General features: G+C 42.8%; 1 protein-coding gene across 3 annotated transcripts in view; it reads left to right on the top strand.

The window, feature by feature from the left end:
• Positions 1-15,789, top strand: part of LOC122556465 (zinc finger matrin-type protein 1-like) — a 105,431-nt gene that overhangs the window by 42,525 nt on the left and 47,117 nt on the right. The gene's annotated exons all lie outside the window — the stretch shown is intronic.

The following is a 15,789-nucleotide window of genomic DNA, read 5'->3' as shown; positions in this document are numbered from 1 at the left end:
CTCCAACAATCTCATAATCTGAAGGTCCTGAGTTCCATCCTCAGAAGAGGAATGGCTGAGAGTCAGTGACTTGGCCAGCATGGTGCTCACAACCTCACTGGAACCTATTTCGATTCCAGTGTCAGTCGACTGTCTGTGTGGAGTTTGCATATTCTCCCCATGTCTGTGTAGGTTTCCTCCGGGTGCTCCAGTTTCCTCCCACAGTTCAAAGAAGTTCAGGTTGGGTAGATTGGCCATAGTATTCAGGGATGTGCAGGCTAGTTGGATGTGCCATTGGAAATGTGGGGTTATAGCGATAGGATGGGGGAATGCTCTTCAGTGTGGACTCGATAGACCAAATGACCTGCTTTCACACTGTAGGGACTCTGTGATTCATGGTGATGCCACCCTGCCACTAGTTGCTTTGAGATGTTGCAGTATGGGGACAATGAAATCTATTCTTGCTTTCATGCCTACAACCCTTAATGTTATTACTCATATATGTGGGCTATTTCACCTATTCAGTGGCATTACTTTGATGACTTCCTGCAATCAATCTTTTGAGTTATTTTCAGAAAGCTATTACACATTGTTCCATGACTCTGTAATTTCAAGCACCTAAAACTTCAGCAGTAATTTATCTCTGCAGCAACCTCAGCTTTGTGATTTGGAAACTCGCATGCTATAGACAAAAAGGATGTTTATCAGCTCCACAGGGGAAAGTTATCTATTAATGCAAATAGTTACCATAAAATGTCAGAGAAGGACTGCAAAGAGTAATTAGTTTATTTCACAGACATAATGGTCATCTCTACCAGTTATCTTTCCATTCTAAGTTGAGTCAGGAATTATGGAATAATCTATTTAAATCAGAATGAAAGATATGTGCAGTTAGGCTACACATGCGCTTATTTATTGTTGGGAGCATGCCTCATATTAAACTGGTGCTTTGGTGCCACTTGATGAAAATCACTTTGTAATGGTTCTTATGAGAAGTCACTGCTTTGCTGTTTCTGATTTCTTTTCAGGATAGTATATGGGAGAAGCTGTGTTGAATTGAATGTTACTCTTATTTGTAATCCTGGCTTCAAATCCCAGAACAGACTGCATGTAGATGGTGCAGACAGAGAGTTGATCATTATGAACAGTTTTTAACAATAGCATTAATTTAGTAATCTTGTGGGCAGTTGTAGAGAGGTAATATTGGAGCTGAGGCCTACAGGGAAGTGTCTAATGACGCAGCCTGAAATGTCCTGTCACTAATTCATGTCATTGCTACAAAGAGATAAAACAAAATGTGTATTCCAATTTTCATTATTTGTTCAACATTTGCAGCATCATTCAAGATGGTTTGAATGAGTAGCTCAGTTGCACAAGTGGCTCAGGAAGAGGGATGGAGAAGAGTGGAAAGGCAATAGTGGTAAAAAATTTGATAGTTCAGGGAACAGACAGGCATTTCTGCAGCTGTAAATGTGACTGTGAGATGGTTGCCTTACTGCTGCCAGATTCACACATATCACTCATTCCTTTGGAGGAAGGATAAACAGCCAGAGGTTATAGTCCACTTAGTATTAATGCCTTCAATAGGAAGCAGGATGAGGTCACAAAGGTAATATTTAGGGGGTTAGGAAATAGACTGAAAAGCAGAAATCACAGGGTTACTTCCAGAACCATGTGCTATTAACAATAGAAATAGGAAGTTTGAACAAATATAGAGTTGGCTGGAGAAATACTGCAGGAATTCTGGGGCAAGTGGGATTTGTGCGTGGAGGTTGGATGAGTCCCATTAGAAAGGACAGGAATAAAAGGAAAGGGCTTAGGTGAGTGCAGAAAATAAAGGATGTGATCACTATTAAGTGAGAAAATCAATCAAAGACTTAATTATAAAATTCAATCAGGAAGGAGTTGCTCTGGGAGTCCTCAACATTGGCATGTGACCTCATGAAGTCTAAGGGCAGCATGTCAAGTAGGGCAATTAAATCTCTTGGCAGATACGTACCACACACACCCCCAGCCACACACACCCACACTCTCTAATGAATCAATATTTCTCCATGTTGAACTTGAAGGAAACACTAAAGGTGACAAGGTTGTACAGTATTCTCTGGGTGGGAGACTTCAATGTCCATTATAAAGAGTGGCTCAGCAGCAGCACAGCTGTTAGCCTGGGTGTGTGGCAGGTGGTGACGGAACTAACAGGAGTTAAAAGACCTCATTCTCACCAATCTGGCAGTCTCAGATGTGTCTGTCAATGAGAGGTTGAAACATCTGTGGTCAGCAAAGTTTTGGAAAGAATTCTGAGGGATAGGATTATGACTATTTGGCAAAGCATAGAGTGATTAAAGGCAGTCAACGTGGCTTTGTGAGGGGCAGGCCATGCCTCACAAATCTTATTGAGTTCTTTGAGGAGGTGTCAAGACAGGTCGACGAAGGTTGAGCAATGGATGTAGTGTAAATGGACTTCAACAAGGCATTTGATAAGGTTCCCCATGGTAGGCTCATTCATAAAGTCAGGAGGTATGGGATACAGGGAGATTTGGCTATCTGGGTTCAGAACTGGTTGGCTGACAGAAGGCAGAGTGGTTGTAGATGGAAAGTATTCTGCCTGGAGGACAGTGTTGAGTGGGGTCCCGCAGGGCTCTGTTCTTGGGCCTCTGCTCTTTGTAGTTTTTATAAATGACTTGGATGAAGAGGTTGAGGGGTGGGTTAGTAAATTTGCAGATGACACAATGGTTGGAGGTGCTGTTGATAGTATCGAGGGCTATTGCAGGCTGCAGCGCGACATAGACAGGATGCAGAGCTGGGCTGAGAAATGGAAGATGGAGTTCAACCTGGATAAATGCGAAGTGATGCATTTTGGAAGGCCGAACTTGAATGCTGAATATAGGATTAAAGACAGGATTCTTGGCAGTGTGGAGGAACAGAGGGATCTGGATGTGCAAGTACATAGATCCTTCAAAGTGGAGTGGATAGGGTTGTTAAGAAAGCATATGGTGCTTTGGCTTTCATTTACAGGGGGATAGAGTTTAAGAGCCGCGAAGTTTTGCTACAGCTCTACAAGTCCCTGGTGAGACCACACTTGGAATATTGTGTCCAGTTCTGGTCGCCCTACTATAGGAAAGATACGGAGGCTTTGGAGAGGGTGCAAAGAAGGTTTACCAGGATGCTGCCTGGACTGGAGCACTTGCCTTATGAAGAAAGGTTGAATAGGCTAGGATGTTTCTCTGGAGAGAAGGAGGAAGAGAGGAGATCTGATCGAGGTGTACAAGATAATAAGAGGAATAGGTAGGGTCAATAATCAGAGACCTTTCCCCAGGGCAGGATTGACTGGTGTGAGGGGTCATAGTTTAAGACATTAGGAGAAAGATATAGAGGGGACGTTAGAGATAGGTTCTTTACACAGAGAGTTGTGAATGCATGGAATGCGTTGCCAGCGGTGGTGCTAGACATTAGGGATATTTAAGCAACTGCTGGACATGCAATGGACAGCAGTGAGTTGAGGGGTGTGTCGGTTAAGTTTTCATATTTTACATTTGAATTAAACCTCGGCACAACATCGTGGGCCAAAGGGCCTGTTCTGTGCTGTACTTTTCTATATTCTGTGAAACAGAGGTTCCAAGCCAATAAAGTAACAGCCTATGAGGCCTTGGAGTTTTTTTTAATAAGTTGGATCAGTCAAAGCAGCATGAGTGAGTGAAGTCAGCCTCCCACAGAACCAGGGTTTTAGTTTAGCTTTCAGTAGTTGCTGGGTTTTTGAAGCCGCCATACGCCTCTCCCTGTTACAGTAAAATGCTTGAGTTCTGTCTGTCTGCCAGAATTTTCTCTTGATGTTCTTTCCTCCTGGAGAAACGTTGCATGTGAGACACTCTGTTTTACTGAATTTGCCTTTGCGAAGCGTATATTTATGGGATGTTACGCAAGTTCTTCTTTCTTTCTTTGTATTTTAGATGTAAGAATAAAGAGTGATTTGCTTATAGCCAATAGTGTGACCAGTTGAGTTACATCTGGAACACAGCATCTTACACCTGCCTTTAAATAAGATAAAAGTTAGGGTTTCGGCTGTGTCCTTGAGACATTTGAAGGGAGTTTGATCTGATCCATGACATTAATATTTGTAAGAGTGACCTCCACACAGTTCTTGTGGACACAAAGTCCTGTCTTCACATTGTTGTGTGGCTTGATCACCGTGCTAAATCAGATAGATTTCAAAGAGATCAAGCAACTCCAGACTGGACATCCATGAGGTGCTGTGGGCCATCAGCAACTGTAAAATCCTAATTCAAACACAATCTGCAATCTCATGGCCTGAGATTCCCCCCCCCCGCCAATGGTTTGCAATATCATAGACACCAGTCTTCAGCCATTTTGATGCACTCGATGTGATATCAAGAAGTGGTTGGAGGAACTGAATACTGCAAAGGTTGTGGGCTCTAACAATATCCCTGCAACAGTCTCTTCCAGAATTTTCCATTCCCTCTGGCTAAGCTGTTGAAGTACAGCTTCTGGCATCTACCCAACAATGGGTAACATTGAACCAATCACAGGGAATACTGGAGACACTCAGCAGGTCCAGCAGCATCTGTGGAGAGAGGAGCAGAATTAACACCTCAAGTTTGATATGACCTTTCTTCAGAACTGGAAGGTGTTGGATAAGAGGTCTTTAGCGAGTTTTGAGAAGATTTGTAGCTCAGGTTGAGGTTCTGGATGTAGGTTTGCTCACTGAGCTGGAAGATGTTTCGTCACCCTACTAGATAACATCTTCAATGGGCCTCAGACAAAGCAGTGTACATGATTCCTGCTTTCTATTTATATGTTTGGGTTTCTTTGGGTTGGTGTGATGTCATTTCCTGTTTTTCTCGGGGAGTGGTAGATGGGGTCTAACTCAATGTGTTTGTTGATAGGGTTATGGTTGGAATGCCATGCTTCTGGGAATTCTCATGTGTGTCTCTGTTTGGCTTGTCCTAAGATGGATGTGTTGTCCCAGTCGAAGTGGTGTCCTTCCTTATCTGTATGTAAGGATACCAGTGAGAGAGGGTCATGTCATTTTGTGGCTCATTGGTGTTTATGTCTCCTGGTGGCTAGTTTTCTGCCTGTTTGTCCAATGTAATGTTTGTTACAGTTCTTGCGCGGTATTTTGTAAATGTCATTAGTTTTGCTTGTCTGTATAGGGTCTTTCAAGTTCATTAGCTGCTGTTTTAGTGTGTTGGTGGGTTTGTGGGCTACCATGATGCAAGAGGTCTGAGTAGTCTGGCAGTCATTTCCAAGATGTCTTCGATGTAGGGGAGAGTGGCTCGGGTTTCTGGACGTGTTTTGTCCACTTGTTTGGGTTTGTTGTTGAGAAATGGGCAGACTGTGTTCATTGCATGTACAACCCCATGAGAAAAAGAACTGGAAATGACATCACCAACCCAAAGAAACCCAAACATATAAATAGAAAGCAGGAATTATGTACACTGCTTTGCCTGAGGCCCACTGAAGATATTACCTGGTAGGGTGATGAAACGTTTGGAAATGAGCCTCCCAGCTCAGCGAGCAAACCTACATCCAGAATAGGTTTTTCACAGAGTCACAGGAGGAACAAGAGGGCAGATCACATGGAGACTCATTCTGTACCTCATTCCACATGGATCCCAGTTCAAGTTCCATCCTTCATGTTGTGAACCCAACTAGGATTCAACATTGGATTCAATAACTTTAGAAACTGACCACATTATGTCTGCCCCAATTTTTCTCTCATTCCCTCCCCACCTTTTTTCACAGCCATGTTGTGTTTGTATCTTGTTTAATTTACACTGAGGAACAAGGACTAATTCTCTCCTTCACACCTTTTATGTGTTTTGCATTGGGCTTCTATTAACATTTGCCCTCTTGCTCCTCCTATGCCTCTGTCAAAAGTATTAAAAAAAGAACCTATTTCCCACCACTTTTCAGTTCTGTACAAGCCATGCCATCTCAATGTTAATTCTGTTTCTCTTCCCACAGATTCTGCCAGACCTATTGAGTTTCTCCAGAGTTCTGTGACCACTTCAAATTTCCAGTATTTGCTTTTATTCAAATGTAGGAAATTGTCCAGGTATGTCCAGGGCACAAAAAGCCGGACAAACACAGTCTGGCCAATTATTGCTCCATTGGTCTGTTCTTGATCAGAAGTGATGGAAGTGGTATTCAACAGTGTCCTCACACAGCACTTGCTTAGCAATAACCTGCTCACCGACTCTCAGTTTTGGTGAATTTCTGCTTGTAGACAGTGCACACTGCTGTTGCTGCATGTCGGCACTGGAAAAGTAAAGTTTTGTAAATATGGTGACAATCAAGCAGTCTGCTTTGTTCTGGATGATGTCAGGTTTCTTGGGGCTGCACTCAGTCAATGCAAATGGGGTTATTCCATCACACTCCTGCCATGTGCCTTGTAGATTATAGATACGCTTTGGGGAGTCAGGATGTGAATCATTCACTGCCATATTCTTAGCCTCTGACCTGCTTTTGTAGCCACTCTATTTGTATGGCCAGTCTAGTTTGGTTCCTGGTCAATTCTAACCCCATTGTGTTGATAGTGGGGAATTCTGTCATTGCAATGTTATTGAACAGCAAGGATGATGGTTAGATTTTCCCTTGTTGAAGATGGGTCAATACCTGTTGTGTGGCATACATGTTACTTGCCACTTGTCAACCAAGACTAGATAATGTCCAGGTCTTGTCGCATTTGAACATGGACTGCTTTAGTATCAGACGAGTCATGAATGGTGCTGAATACATATGCAGTCAGTGAGAATCCTCACTCCTGACCTTATGATGGAGGGGAGGGCATTGATAATTCAGCTGAAGATGGTTGAGCCAAGGGCACTATGTTCAGAGACTTCTGCGAAGGCCAGAAGCAGAAATAACTGACCTACAATAACCACAGCCATTTTCCTTTTTGCTGATGGAACTCCAACCAGCAGAGAATTTTCCCCTGATACCCATTGACTTCAGTTTTGACAGGGCTTCTTGAAACCACACTTAGTCAAATGGAGTCTTGATGTCAAGTGTTGTCACTCTCACCTCACTTCTGGAACTGAGACTTTTCTGGCCATGTTTGAACTAAAGCTGTAATGAGGTCAGGAGTTAAGTGGCCCTGGCGGAACCCAAACTAAGTGTCAGAGTAGGTTATCGCTGAACAGGTGCTGCTTGAAAGGACTGTTGATGACACCTCCCATCACTTTACTGATGATCAAGAATAGACACGTGGGCAGTAATTAGCCAAATCTGAAATAGATTTGTCCTGCTTTTAATGTACAGGACATACCTGGGCAATTTTTCACATTATCAGATAGGTGTTGGTGTTAAAGCTATATTGGAAGAGAGATGCATCAAATTCTGGAGCACGAGTCTTCAATACTTGTGGCCAAGGTAAATTGGCAAACTGGATCCAAAATTAGCTTGCAAATAGCAGGCAAAGAGTGATAGTGGAGTAATGTTTTTGTGATTAGAAACCTGTTACCAGCGGTGCACTACAGGAATTGTCGCTGGGACCCTTGGTTTATTATGCACATTGATGACTTGGATGTGAATGTAGAAGTTATAATTAGTAAGCTTGCAGATCATATAAAAATTGGTTGTGTGGCTGATAGAAGATTGGTCTCATGCATTGATCAGCTGGTAAGTTGGGCAGAGCAGTGGCAGATGGAATTTAATCCTGATAAGTGTGAGGTGATGCTTTTTGGGAGATCGAATAAGGGAAGAATGTACACAATGAATGGTAGGTCCCGGGGCAGCAGTGAGGAACAAAAGGACAAGTCCATAGATCCCTGAAGATCCCTGGATTGAAAAATCTTAAATATGAGGAGAGACTGGATGGGCTGGGTTTGTTTTTCCTGGAGCAGAGGAGGCTGAGGGGAAATCTTATTGAGGTATACAAAATTGTGAGAGAAATAAACAAGGTAGATCATGAGAATCTTTAAACCATGGCAGGGATGTCTGAGACCAGAGGACATGTGTTTAGGGTGAGCGGTAAATGAGAGCGTGGTAGAAATATGAAACGTGCTGTCCGAGAGGGTGGTGGAAGCAGGTATTTATGAAGTATCTGGGTGTGCACTTAAAATAGTGCTGTGGACCAAGTGAAGGTAAATGGGGTTAATTTATTTTGGTATTTGTTGGTCTGCATCCGCATGTTTCTTTGCTGTATTACCAGAATATTGTCAGGGCCTTTGCAGTATCCAACACCTTCAGCATTTCTTGGTATCATGTAGAACTATCTGAAGGCTGGCATCTGAGATGCTGGGGGAGGAGGCCAAGATGGATTATCCTCTCAGCATTTCTGGGTTAAGATTGTCATAATTGCTCCAGCCTTCCTTTTTGCACTGATGTCTTAGCCTCTCCCATTATTGAAGATGGAGATATGTGTTGTTAACTTGTTTAACCATTCATGACTTTTATGGCAGCAAGGCAGATCCATTGATTCTTTGGTTGTGGGCTGTCACTTGCTGCTTATGCTGTTTGGCATGCAAGTTGGTATGTTTTGTGGCTTTGTCTGGTTGGCTCCCCCTTTTGCTGAGTTTGATAATTTCTGACAAAGGATCACTTGACTCAAAACATTAATTGTTTTTCTCCGTACAGATGTTGCCAGACCTGAGTTTATCCAGGACTTTCTGTTTTTGATTCCCTGGCTCAATAGTAATAGTAGAATGGGATCTACGTCATGTCATGAGGCTGCAGATTATGAGTTGAGCCTAATTCTACTGCTGCTGTTGGCCCATAGCGTGTCACAGATGGCCAGTACCAGTCTTGAGTTGCTAGATCTATTTAAAGTCTGTTCGATTTAGCATGGTCATAGTGCCACACAACACAGTGAAGGGTATTATCTATGTGAAAGTGGGACATCATCTCCACAGGCTTGTGTGATGGTCACTCTTACTATTACTGTCATGGACAGATGCTACTGAAGCTGGCACATTGATGAAGCTGAGATCAAGTGTGTTTTTCCCATTGTTGGTTTCACTCCCACTTGCTGCAGACCCAGTATAGCAGCTGTGTCCTTCACAATTTGACTAGTTCATTAAGTAATAAACCAATGAACCACTCTTGGTCTTGGATATTGAAGTCCCAAACCCAAACTAAATTGTACACCCATCCTATCTCAGTGCTTTCTCCTAGTGGTGTTCAACATGAAGGAGCACTGATTCATCAGCTGACGGATTGCAGTATGTTTCCTTGCCCATGGTTGACCTGATCCCATGAGACTTCTTGGTGTCTGGTCAATGTTGGGGATTCCCAGGGCAACTCCCTCCCAACTATATACCACAGTTCTGCCACCTCTGCAGGGTGTGTCCTGTGGATGGGACAGGGCATAGCTGGAAATTCATGATGAAGGGCTTTTGCACGAAACGTCGATTTCGAAGCTCCTTGGATGCTGCCTGAACTGCTGTGCTCTTCCAGCACCACTAGTCCAGAATCTGGTTTCCAGCATCTGCAGTCATTGTTTTTACCTCAAAGCTGGTAAATGGTGATTGTCTAGGTCTTATCATGATCTGACAAGTATAATTCTGTGAGTATGAACATGTAAGGTTATTACTTGACTATTTCTGATGAAGGGCTCCTTGGTTCTGCCTGACATGCTGTGCTTTTCCAGCATCACACTCTCTATTCTGTGCAATAGCCTCTCCAGTTTTGTCACTAGCCCCCCCCCCACCCCAAGGACTATACAGGGTCAACAGGGTTGACCTTGCTATTGTCGTTTCTGGTACATCAGTTGATGCCAGGTGGTCCATCCAATTTCATTCCTTTTCTGAGACATTTTAGCAGTTTGATATAATGGAATCTCTCCCAGGTCATTTCAGAGGCCATCTAAGAGTCAACCACATTGTTACATGTCTGAAAGTTTTCCTTCTTTGAAGGATGTATTGAAACATGGATTTTGTGCAGAAATCAGCAATGATGAAACGTCATCATGAGACTCATAATTCCAGATTTTGTTTTTAACTTCAAAATGCATCATCTGCTGTGGAGGGTTTCAGATCCCAGTCTTCAGGTCCAGCAACAGTTCCACTATGCCATACTATCCTTCAACCAAATAGATTGCAGAAGTTCAAGAAATGGAGGGAGGTGATGGCCCAGTGGCACTATCACTGGACTATTAATCCAGAGCTCCAGCTGGTGGAATTTGAATTCAATCAAAATCTGGAATTAAGAGTCTAATGATGACCATGAATCCATTTGTGGATTGTCAGAAAAAGCTAATGTCCTTTAGGGAAGGAAATCTTCCTTACCTGGTCTACCTAGCTTATCTTCCTTACCTAGCCTACATGTGATTCCAGCAACTGCCCTCTGGACAGCTAGAGATGGGACAATAATTGCTGGCCTAGCCAGCGATACCCTCATCCCTGAATGAATGATTTAAAAAAAGCAGCTCACTGCCACCTTCTCAAGGTGTTCCAGGATAGGCAATAAATGCTTGCCTAACCACTGAAGCCCTGAAAAGGGGAAGAAAAGAAGATGAAAGATGAAATATAATTTCCAGCATAGAAGCAGACCATTCAGTCCAGCTGTGTCGGAACAGCTGGCTATGCTTCACTTAAATCTCCTCTCACTGTCCTTCATCGTACCTTATTAGTGTATCTTAGTATTCCTTTCTCCCTCTTGTGTCAGTCGTTCTAGTTTCCCCTTAAATGCATCTGTTATTCATCTCAGTTGTTCCTGTGCATTCTACATTCAGGGCTATTTCAATGTGAAATTTTGGGCAAGAATTTAACTCTAAGGTTCTAGTCCAGCAAAATAAGCCTTGTACCATTCCACAGATGACGCAGGCAGATTTGACCTATTTTAACACAAAGATTTATTTTAGTAGGACACTGGGGGAACTGAAGACATCACCAAATCCAAGCGTATTTAAAGAGATCTCTACCAGCTTTAGGTGGATATACTCACCACTATTAAAATAATAGTGTTTCGGTCGACCTGATTGAATTAGTCTCCTGCTCCATTTTTAGTGCTACCAGCCCCTTTCCTCCCTTCCCCAAACCCAATAGCTTTGACAGAAACTAGGCAACAGGAGCTAAAATTGACCCCATGTCTTTATTTAACAGCAATTTAATATCTTTCCAACAAATATTGATCCACATAAATGTTGATCGATGTCTGTACACAAACTCCATGCAGCAACATAACAGTAAAGACAGTTTTGAAAGGCAGATGATTTAAAGACTTGGGATTTGTTTGGTTTCTGATAGCCTATGTTGCAAGTGCTAGTCAGTGTTTGCTGAACTAACCATTAGGTAAACCAGTGAGTGTCCCTGAACATAGGAGAAATGAGATCATCATCAAAGAAGTGAGGACCTGAACAGAATCCAGCAAATCCTTTGGACAAAGTTACAAAACCAAAACTCTCTGCATTGACCAGATTAGGGACACACTCTACATTATCCTGCAGTGAATGGTTGAAGTTTGCTACTTCTGAAGAAAGAACCTCCCACAGATGTTGGCCAAAAATAGTTTGAGCGGAATATTCTCCTGTGTTTGTTAGTTTTTATTCCACCTCATACTATATCTGACAAAACTGTTGTGGCTTTAGGTGCTACAGTTAGGGAAAGGAGATGACCCAGTGTGTTATCATTGGACTGTTAAACCAGAGACCCAGGTAATGTTCTAGGGAGCAGCGTTCGAATCACGCCAGGGCAGATAGTGGGATTTGAATTTAGTACAAATCTGTAATTCAGTGTCTAATGACCATGAAACTATTTTCAATTGTCAGGAAAAACCTACTTCATTAATGTTGTTGAGGGAAAGAAATTGCCATCCTTACCTGATCTGGACTTCATGTGACTCTAGACCCACAGCAGTGTGGTTGACCCCTAACTGCCCTGTAGGATGGGCAATAAATGCTGGCTTAACCAGCAATGCTTTCATCCCGGGAATAATTTTTTTAAAATTGGGAGTTGATGATCGCATGGTCAGTCTTAGAAGAATATCTGGAAACTTGGTGAAAGATGAGGCCAAGAACCATCTGCACAACTAACTAATGAGAGTAAAATAGAGTTGAAGAAGATGCAGAGAGACCAATACAGACAGGGAAAGGAAGAATATATTAAGAAAGAAAGAAGACACGATGGAAAAGTAAGAAAAAGAATTACAATTTTAAACATGTGCAAGAATAGTTTACTACCTGTGAGTCCATAGTTTCCATTGTTCCTTTTCGGAGCCAGAGTGGTTGAGAATCAACAAGTCGTGTAATATGTGGGGTTCCTGTACCAGTAAATATCAGCCCTAATTTTCTGTGTCAAGTTTAATTTATGCCTGCTGTACAAATGCAGCAATTTCTTTCAACTTTCAGTAGACTTTTCTTGGAGTATATTACTGATCTAGATTTTCGTGTGCAAGGGATAATTCCAGTTTTCAGAAAAAATCACCCTGAAGAATTGTAATTTGTGAGGACAGTGTAGAACTCCAAAAGGAAATTGACAAATTGGTGGAGTGAGCAGGTAGATGGCAGACGAAGTTCAAGAGAAGCAGAGAAGAAAAGGTGATGCATTTTAGGAAGAAAATCAAAAGAAAATATAAGATGGGGGTACAATTCTAAAGGGAGTGCAGGATCACTGGGTGTACATATGCATAGATCATTAAGGATGACAACACAAGTAGACAGACCAGTTAATGAGGCATGCAGTATGCCCGATTTTATTAATAAAGGCACAATACCAGAGCAAGAAGGTGATGTTGAACATAGTCATAGTCATAGAGATGTACAACATGGAAACAGACCCTCCAGTCTAACCCGTCCATGCCGACCAGCTATCCAAACCCAATCTAGTCCCACCTGCCAGCACCCGGCCCATATCCCTCTAAACCCTTCCTATACATATACCCATCCAAATGCCTCTTAAATGTTGCAATTGTACCAGCCTCCACCACTTCAATCTAGAAGATTCTTGTTGGAGCTCACCTGTAAAATTGTGACAGTTGTTGATGCCACATTAAAGGAATGATGTGAATGAATTGGAGAAGGTGTAGAAGCATGTAGACAGGTTGGTTAAGAACACGTTTGTCACGGTTGCCTTCATTGCTCAGAACTTTGAGCGTAAGAGTTGGGATGTCATGTCGAGGTTCTACAAGATGATGGTTTCTTCTAGAATACTGTGTCTGGTCGCTTTGCTGTAGGAAAGTTATTAATTTGCAGAGGGTTCAGAAAAGATTTACCAGGAATGGAGAGTTTGAGTTATAAAGATAGGCTGGGACTTTTTTCAGGGCAGAAGTGGGTACTGCGAGAGGGACCGTATTGTTGAAGAGGAGATTGTGAAATGGACTGGTAAGCTAGAGGAGATACTTGTTAGGAAGGAAGATGTGTTGGACATTTTGAATAACTTGAGGATAGACAAGTCCCCCGGGCCTGATGGGATATATCCTCGGATTATGTGGGAAGCAAGAGAGGAAATTTCAGAGCCGTTGGCGATGATCTTTTCGTCTTCACTGTCAACAGGGGTGGTACCAGGGGACTCTGTTCAAAAAAGGAAATAGGGATAACCCCGGGAATTACAGGCCGGTTAGTCTTACTTCGGTGGTAGGCAAAGTAATGGAAAGGGTACTGAGGGATAGGATTTATGAGTATCTGGAAAGACACTGCTTGATTAGGGACAGCCAGCACGGATTTGTGAAGGGTAGGTCTTGCCTTACAAGTCTTATTGAATTCTTTGAGGAGGTGACCAAGCATGTGGATGAGGGTAGAGCAGTGGATGTAGTATACATAGATTTTAGTAAGGCATTTGATAAGGTTCCCCAAGGTAGGCTTATGCGGAAAGTCAGGAGGCATGGGATAGTGGAAAATTTGGCCAGTTGGATAGAAAACTGGCTAACCGGTTGAAGTCAGAGAGTGGTGGTAGATGGTAAATATTCAGCCTGGAGCTCAGTTACAAGTGGAGTTCCGCAGGGATCAGTTCTGGGTCCTCTGCTGTTTGTAATTTTTATTAATGACTTGGAAGAGGGAGTCGAAGGGTGGGTCAGTAAATTTGCAGATGATACGAAGATTGGTGGAGTTGTGGATAGTGAGGAGGGCTGTTGTCGGCTGCAAAGGGACTTAGATATGATGCAGAGCTGGGCTGAGGAGTGGCAGATGGAGTTCAACCCTGCCAAGTGTGAGGTTGTCCATTTTGGAAAGACAAATAAGAATGCGGAATACAGGGTTAACGGTAGGGTTCTTAGTAAGGTGGAGGAGCAGAGGGACCTTGGGGTCTATGTTCATAGATCTTTGAAAGTTGCCACTCAGGTGGATAGAGCTTGTAAGAAGGCCTTTGGTGTATTAGCGTTCATTAGCAGAGGGATTGAATTCAAGAGTCGTGAAGTGATGTTACAGTTGTACAGGACTTTGGTTAGGCCACATTTGGAGTACTGTGTGCAGTTCTGGTCACCTCACTTTAGGAAAGATGTGGAAGCTTTGGAGAGGGTGCAGAGAAGACTTACCAGGATGTTGCCTGGAATGGAGAATAGGTCGTACGAGGATAGGTTGAGCGTGCTGGGACTTTTCTCATTGGAACGGCGAAGGAAGAGGGGTGACTTGAAAGAGGTGTATAAGATGATCAGGGGAATAGATAGAGTAGACAATCAGAAACTTTTTCCCCGGGTACAACAGAGTGTTACAAGGGGACATAAATTTAAGGTGAAGGGTGGAAGGTATAGGGGAGATGTCAGGGGTAGGTTCTTTACCCAGAGAGTGGTGGGGGCATGGAATGCGCTTCCTGTGGGAGTGGCAGAGTCAGAATCATTGGCAAACTTTAAGTGGCAATTGGACAGGTACATGGATGGGTGCTTAAGCTAGGACAGATGTTCGGCACAACATTGTGGGCCGAAGGGCCTGTTCTGTGCTGTATTGTTCTATGTTCTATAGATGCTGGAGATTAGAGTCAAGATTAGAGTGGTGCTGGAAAAGCACAGCAGATCAGGCAACATCCGAGAAACAGGAAAATCGACATTTTGGCAAAAGCCCTTCATCAGGAATGAGGGACTTTTTTCACTAGAGCATAGAAGATTAAGGGTTGACTTTATAGAAGTTTATAAAATCATGAGGGCTTTGGATAAAGTGAATAGCAAGGGTCTTTTCCCTAGGATCCTCCCACTAATGCTCACTGACCGTGTTCCCAAACTAATCTAGTCCCACCTGCCTACGCATGGCCCAGATCCCTCCAAACATTTGTTTGTCAACGTATCCAAGATGTCTTTTTAAATGTGACTATACCTACATCCACCACTTGCTCTGACAGTTCATTCCACACTCAAACCACTCTCAGATGTAAAAGAAAAAGCCCCTTGTCCTTCATAAACCTTTCTCCTCTCACCATAAAAATATGCCCCCGAGTTTTTAATTGCACCATCCTAGGTAAGAGACCCTTGTCGTTCACCTTATCTGTGCACTTCATGATTTTATAAACACCAAAAAGGTCATCCCTCAACTTCCAATGCTTCAGTCAAAAAGATCACAGCCTTTCCAGTCTATTTTTATATCTCAAACCCTCTAGTCCCAGCAGCATCCTGGTAAACCTTTTCTGAGCCCTCTCCAGTTTAATAATATCTTTCTTATAACGCGGCGACCAGAACTTCACACAGGCAATTTGTATTTTTTTTCATCTCATGGCCTCAGTGGGAACAAACAAGAGTTTTATCATCACAATTATATTGCAGCAGCCAAGATTATTTCATAGAAAATCTAGCATTGACCTAAATTTCAAACAAAGTTAAACATCCCAGTATTTATTCTCCTTTACCGTTCTGATTGCTGACCTTTACTGAGTTATCATTCGACAGCTGGCTGGCTGTTCAACAAGAGGGAGCTCACTGAAGCAGACAATTGCT

Source organism: Chiloscyllium plagiosum, unplaced genomic scaffold (assembly GCF_037043375.1).
Source record: "Chiloscyllium plagiosum isolate Xiang-an unplaced genomic scaffold, Cpla_swu_hap1 HiC_scaffold_1, whole genome shotgun sequence".
NCBI lineage: Eukaryota > Metazoa > Chordata > Chondrichthyes > Orectolobiformes > Hemiscylliidae > Chiloscyllium > Chiloscyllium plagiosum.
This window is presented reverse-complemented; position numbering and strand designations above follow the sequence as displayed.